Here is a 7,146-nt window from a genome sequence, read left to right on the forward strand (position 1 = left end):
CCCCCCCCCCCCCCACCCCCCCCCCCCCCCCCAAAAAAGTGTTTTTCATTGCTAGCAAAATTAATGGCAGAGAAATGCTGGATCTCCATCTGATATTTGACCCCATGGAAAACATTGTGCGTAGAAATACTTAATAGTTAAAGAAATTCTCTTTAAGTGTTTCTTACACAAGTGTGAGGTGAAGTACCTAGCATAGCAGATCTCTTGACAGCAGCACAGCCCGTTGCCTGCCTAGGTGTACTGCCTGCACACTTGGGAGATGAAGCTCAGAAATGATGGTGACCACTCTTACATACTTAATATCTGGATCTTGGTCTGACATGGCTTCGTTATATGCTTTTCTGTTTAAGGTTACCCATGTTTTGCTCTAGTTGCAAAACAAATTAACATGGAAGGCTTGACAGATTCTTGTCCTTTGGTAAGTGGTTTTAGTTTTCTTACTAGACACCCCCTTACCGCAAATACAGGGCTTAGATTTCAATCCCAGTTAACTGGGAAATTCCACAGAAGTAAAAGATGAAGTTTTTCGGCTTTTTTGATATTTTAAAAGCACATTGAATCATTTGGGAGAGAGCAAACATCCCACATGTGTGGAAAACCCCAGAAAAACATTAACTAGTACAGGATTTTTTTAATATATTTTACTAGAAAGAATTTGCATGTGAAAGACCTATTAATGCTATTTTGAGTGATCAAGAAAAATCTGTGTATTGCATGAGTGAGTCACTAAAGTTTTAAAACTTAAAGTTTCAGTCCAAAATTAACTTTTGAGCCCATTTTTTCTAAAGCAAAATATAAAACGTATTTTGAACGACATATGAATTGAATGTTTTCAAAGTAGTAATTAAAGGCAGTCTTTCATACCTTCTAAGGACTAGGTCCCGTATTTCCTGACATCATCTCAGAAATCTAGTATGTGATGTTTTCATACTCGAAAACCATGCTGTAATCTTTGTCTCTCTTGAAAGTCAGGGGGAGGAGTCTGACTTCAGTGGGTCTAGCATTTGAAAGGATGTTTAAGTGCTGCTGAGAAATAAGCAGGTTTTGGTCTTTATAGCAGCTATATTAGAGTGGAACATTTTGTTGTGGTCCTTAGTGAAAACTAAATTATCCAGGAACAGATTTGTCGTCTTTTTTGTAGCCCTTCGTAGTGGCAATAGGTTAGCAATATGTTGGGCTTTTTATTTTTTTAAGTAGTGTTTCTGCTGATTTCTAAGTTTTCTCTTCATAAATACTTTCCATTTTTAATATTCTTGTTAGTGTGGGGAAAAATTATCACTTTAGCTTTTCTAGATATCAGCATGTTACTATAAGTTAGGCAACTGTGTCAAGTCTGTAAGCTTATGTTGGTATCCACTCAGGACTACCATTGAGTTGATCTGTAACACTATTGAGCTTTTTGTTATTATTTACAGAATTTTTTTTAAATTATTTTTTAAATCGGGCATTTAGCGTTCTACCAGAGCTAATAGATACAGTAGAGAAATTAATTGTTTATGACTTGCCCTCTCCATGATCGTATCCAAGACTTGATACTGAAATATTGAAAGCTGACAATGGCATAAACTCAGCTAGAAAGTTGATTTTATTTTCCAGTGATTTTTTTAAGTTACATGCAACATGACTTATAGTGTGTAAAAATAAGTAGCTAAAACATTAATTGCCATACTGAATAAACTAACAGTTCCAGTTAAAAAATCCTCAAGCTTCCAAGAATTCCTATAGTCACTTCAAGATTTTTTAAAAACCAAACCCAAGTTAGAAATTACTATTCCTGTAACTGAATACTTTCTTTTCTGAACGTCTAGCCTCGTTTGTGTGAAGTTTGCTAAATACAGCTTCTATGTGTCATACTTTTGACAGATGTTACATTTTCTGTAGTTGAAATGCCTCATTTTTGAGCATTTAAATTTGTATTTCCTATCTGCTAACGCTAATGTTTTCGGGGCCAAGGTGTTAGCTTTGCAGATTTGATTAAAAGCCCAGCAGCATGGCAAGATGATTAAGAGTTGCATTTCTATTAGTTTCTGTTCAGCTCAGCTCCAGCATCAGAGTTGAAATGTTTTTGCTATTGCTGTATGCTTGACAAACTGTCAACACCTACACTACTATATATTTTATTTAGAACACTGCCTGCAAGACTGAAATCTGTTGCTACATGTACCTGTGTAAGATATGCTTTTACCTTGGAACTTGAACTACTTTATGCCAACATAATATGCCAGTTATTACTTTCTAATACAGACTATTTAGGTAATGTCTAGGAAAACTTGGAAATGGATCAGTCTGTTACTTGTAGCCTATCTGAAGCTGAAGGATACTACATAAGTGTGCCTTTATGAAACAGAATTAGCGTGGGGTACTGTGCTGAGTGTGTCTTAAACAGTTGAATGAAATTGCACATTTTTTGCAGCCACATAACTTTACCATTTGGGGGTGGGGTGTGGCACAGTTTATTTGCTCAGCATTTATATAGGAAATAAACTGCTAGAAACATGAAGCTATCTGTGATGATAACTCTTGGTAATTGCATAAGCGTATTGTATATGTATTTATGTCCTTTCATGTATGCCTTTACTGGCCAAGGATCTGTGTGCTGTGATTTTTAATAAAAGATTTTTGCTGTATAGGTGATTGCTTGTTCTATGTAAGATACCAGTGTGGTTATTTTCACTTTATTATGCCACTGAGAGGCACAGAGGATTGGCTCAGTCTTAAGAAATTGCACAAAAGTGCTTCGGTTAACATCAGTAATAATGACTGATCAGCACGCCAGAACCCTGAAGTAGCTAGTGGCACATGTATACATAAATAGAGGTACCTGTTCATCCTAATTTTACATTGGTAGCAACACAGGGGCATGACAAACTAATGCAGTTGGAAAAAGGGTTTCTCTTACTAAAAAGCGTATTGATTCTGGTCTTGGCTAAGAAGTATTCTAAGCAGTTAGACATCCATAAACACCATTGACTATAGTCCTGATTTTTGTTAAAACCCAAAAATACTAGCAACATTCTGACAAGGAATTGGAAAATATTTTCAGTATAACACCTGCTCAAATCATTTCAACACTCTAGTAATAAAAACACTTCTCCAGTGCTTTAGTAACTTAAAAACACTGAGGTCTGATGAAGATTTATTTAAACTAGAATCAAGATTGCCACACAATGTTCTTGCTGCTGTTTCACTGAAATCAAAGACATCTCAGGATCTACATACTTAGAAATTCCCAGTAAGGATGCATCTAACTTCTAAAATTAGCACATTTAAAGCATCTTATGATTTGTATTGTCCCACTATGCAGAAGCCTGTGAGGATTCACAAGCCTTTTTCAAGAGACCAGGTGTCATACCTCATGTTCTTTCTGCAGAAGGTAGTAAAAGGTATGGCACACCTGAAAAAGCCGTATCTAAGTAGTTTAAGTGAGGAGAGGAAGTGTGCAGAGTACCATTCCCTTGAAATAGGGCATTGAAGTTGCAGGCAGTAGGGGCATTCTCATTTAGAGAAACAGGTATTCAGTTTTATGTACATAGTATAATTCAGAACTGTGGTAAGGCAAATAGTAAGATTTGCATCTTGTAAGATATTTATAGATATGTTGCTAAGTAAACACATGCCTGTTCATTTTAAGAACAGAGGCGCAAGTCGGAAATTTCTCATCTACAGACTGGAACAAGGAAGTATTTCAATGCTCTGGAATTTTTAAGACAAGCCAAGTGACCATAGGGAGCATGGGGTTTGGATTCCATGGCTGCATTCTGGCCTGTAGGCCATAATTAAATTCAAAATTTCATACTCACCTCATTCCAGCAGCAGTGGTATTGAGCTTTAATTAAAATTCATAGAGCACTACGATTGCCAAATAATACACGCAGTCTCCCCTTTTACTGAAATAGTAATTCCAATGGTAAATCAAGTTAAAGAACTCGTCAATTACAAATGCCATAATTAAACATTAAAAACACACTTGAACAGAGTTCTAACCTGTCCTCATTAGCAACATTGGGTACACTGTGTAGACTTGGGGGCCAACAAATATAAGTCAGCAGATCCCTTATTATTTTTACTCATGTAGCAACTTTGTACTGAAGTTGTTTCAATCAATTTTTTGCAATTCCTTAGAGTATTTGAAAAATCATCACTAATAGCTTGTAAGAGATCATACCATGCAGCCAGTTACAATATCAAGAAAAGTTATTTCCTGGTTATATGCAAGATACTGAAAACACCAAAGGATTTAACATAGTTAATACTTCCATGTGCAGCGAGAGAAGCAATATCAGCATGTTGGTTCTGCTGTAGTCATGGTGGGGATATTGGTCTACTAATTATCAGGGTACAGAGAAGAGAAGAATCTGTTTTAAACAAGTCAACAAGAGCTATTTCAATTTGGGTCATCACATACGTCAGGGTTTCCCCTTTTTTCTGGGCCACCATAGTAAAATAGTCCAATCCTACATCTATCTAATCAGATGCAGTATCATTTTAAAAGGCTCTGTCACCAGAAGTGCTTCTGCTCCCCAGCAGTAGCTAAGGTAGGAAAAACCAGAGCCACAAAAATCATGCTGGATTCTCCTCCCAGTTTACTCGTAATCTGTACATGGTTTTGAACATCTAGGTCACAATACAAACTCCGCTTTAATCTACATTTAGACAAAAAGCAATTTATGTATCAGTAAGAGGGGATAAGGAAATCCGACTTCAGCAATACTGCGCATTATTCAGAGTCTTTGCAATAATCACATCCAGCTAAGCACTACGATCATGAAGTGCCCAAGCGTACTCTTAGTTAAAACTAAAAACATTCAGTAGGAAACTCTTCATTATTCCTCTACCTCAGCAGTTTCTCAGGTAGTCATGAAAGAGGGAGAGCAGAGCACAGTGCTGAGGAAGATGTTCCTAATGGAAGTAAAAGTGTGTTCAGTCCTGCTGTGCCAGCATGCCCTGGGGAGAAGGGACAATACAACATCCTTTATCCTTGCTTTGCCACTGCACTGGGATGCAGAAACAGAATCTAGACTTCAAGTCATCGGTATTTCTTCTGGCACTTCTCAAGTAGCAAGGAGAGAGCCACACCAGTGCAAGAACAGGGAAATGAGCTTTTGACCCCAACTCAAGGTCAGGATAAACATTTTTATTCTCCTTTTCCGAGATATTTACTCACCCCACTTGTGCCTAGAGTCATAGTAAAAGAATAATTTTTGATTATCAGGCTCTATCAATTCCTACAAGTTTCTGAAGAAACCAGGAGCAAGTAGATTGGACCAGATTTGTTGGTTTTGTCCGAGTCCCCCCTGCCCCAAGTTTGCTGGGAGGCACCATGAATTATGCATTATTTGCTCTAGCTAGGGCTTAGCCACCCTGTATCTTTAAATTATTGTCTCTGGGACACAGCAAGTTTTCATTGCTCAAAGCTTGCTTCAAACTCAGTCATCCAATTCCAAAGAAAGCTTGTTCAAAAATGATTCCAAGGCCAAGCAATCTAAAGTAAATAAAGGCACAAGCATAAAACCTTGAATCTAAGGCGAGTTATTTTGCTACGTGATGTTAGATGTTTTAGTTCCAACACAAATGATCAAATTGCTATTGAAGTGAACATAAGGAGAAGACTGACAAATAATGCGAGTCAAGGGAGCTACTTCAAAACAGGCTGCCCAGGTCATCAACCAAAGAAGATATATATTCAGATTTCTGCCAGTAACCAAGGAAGTTGCCTAAAAATAGAATTCATGGATTATAGAAAAATAGAGACAATTGGTGTCCAAGGGCACACAGAGTTTCAGTTTTATGGTGAAAACAAGTCAGCTCAGAGGGGAAGTAACTTGTCCAAGATCATGTAGGAAGCTGGTAACAGATTAGAAGCTGGAAACCAGTCATTAGTGCAGTTAGGCTATTGCCCTCCTTACTAAGGAGAAAGCTGATGATAGCATTCCTAATCTTACACACAAGCCGATCATAAGTTCTTCCTTTCAAAAGAAACATGCCAGAACCATACAAATCCAACAGATTTTCATCCTGTTTGTGACAGCAGAACTAAGCCATCTAACTATCACCTGGTTTTAATAGTCAGTTTTGTTTCCATCTGTAACTTCCCCAAGTCATGGATATCTGGGTGCTCTTATTGGATTGTCAGTGAGTTACAATGGTAACTGCCAGCCTTTAAGTCAAAAAAGATTAGCCCTTCAGATAGCTTTTCATCAAGTGCTGGGTTACTAAGCCCAAAGCAAGTTCTTACACAGCAAAAGAGAAGCAAGCAAGACAGGGCTAAATCAGTCACATCGGCTGAAGGTTTGCAGTTAATGCACAACACCAGATATTCTGTTTAAGTTTTCAGAGAAGTGCGAAAGCTTCCCAGCCCATAACATAGGACTCCAGAATAGACAAGCAATACATTACCTCTCCTCTAAATCCAAACCCACCCTCTTTTGCAACAACCCAACTGTTGGCAGATGGTCTTTGAACAGTGCTCCTCTGACTAAGAGCCAAAACAAGCCTTGCAACTCATCTACCTTACCTTTTTTCCAAGAAGATTGCAAATAAAAGCCCTTTACCCGACATGACTTCCACAGGATGATGTCCATCATCACAGCCCAAACACTCCACACACACACAAAAAAACCCCTGCATAACTATTCTTGCTGCTTTTATAAAGACCATTTGGTCCTCACCTTATTACTGATCTCAGGGAAACAGCTGGGAAACAACAAATCAGCTACAGATAAGGATTAGGCCCAACTGTTTTAAAGGGATACCCCCACGTGGGTATTGTCCATCTGTTTTCCCTGATACAATTAAAATGTGTATTCTATTTTTTTTTTAAAATGCATTTTCATCCAAATTAAAATCTTTCACATGCATATAATGAACTCACTTCTTTTTGCATCTTTGCCACAAAGATTTAAAACAAGACTTTTCTTCCATTTTTTAAATAAATAATTCAAAATAACTTTCAAATTTCTTACTGAAACAGACCTTTGAAGCAATGATAATCTATTTGGAACTCTCCATAGTTTTGCTGGTTACTTGCTTTATACAACTAGGTCACTAGATGTCACTATGTGCCTTTAAGAGCACATAACGGGATGTGTTCCTCGGTTTAAGGGGAAAAAACCTCAAAGCGGGAACCTAAGCAGTGTCGAAAGACAG

The sequence above is a fragment of the Haliaeetus leucocephalus genome, unplaced genomic scaffold, assembly GCF_000737465.1.
Source record: "Haliaeetus leucocephalus isolate CR32 unplaced genomic scaffold, Haliaeetus_leucocephalus-4.0 Scaffold556, whole genome shotgun sequence".
NCBI lineage: Eukaryota > Metazoa > Chordata > Aves > Accipitriformes > Accipitridae > Haliaeetus > Haliaeetus leucocephalus.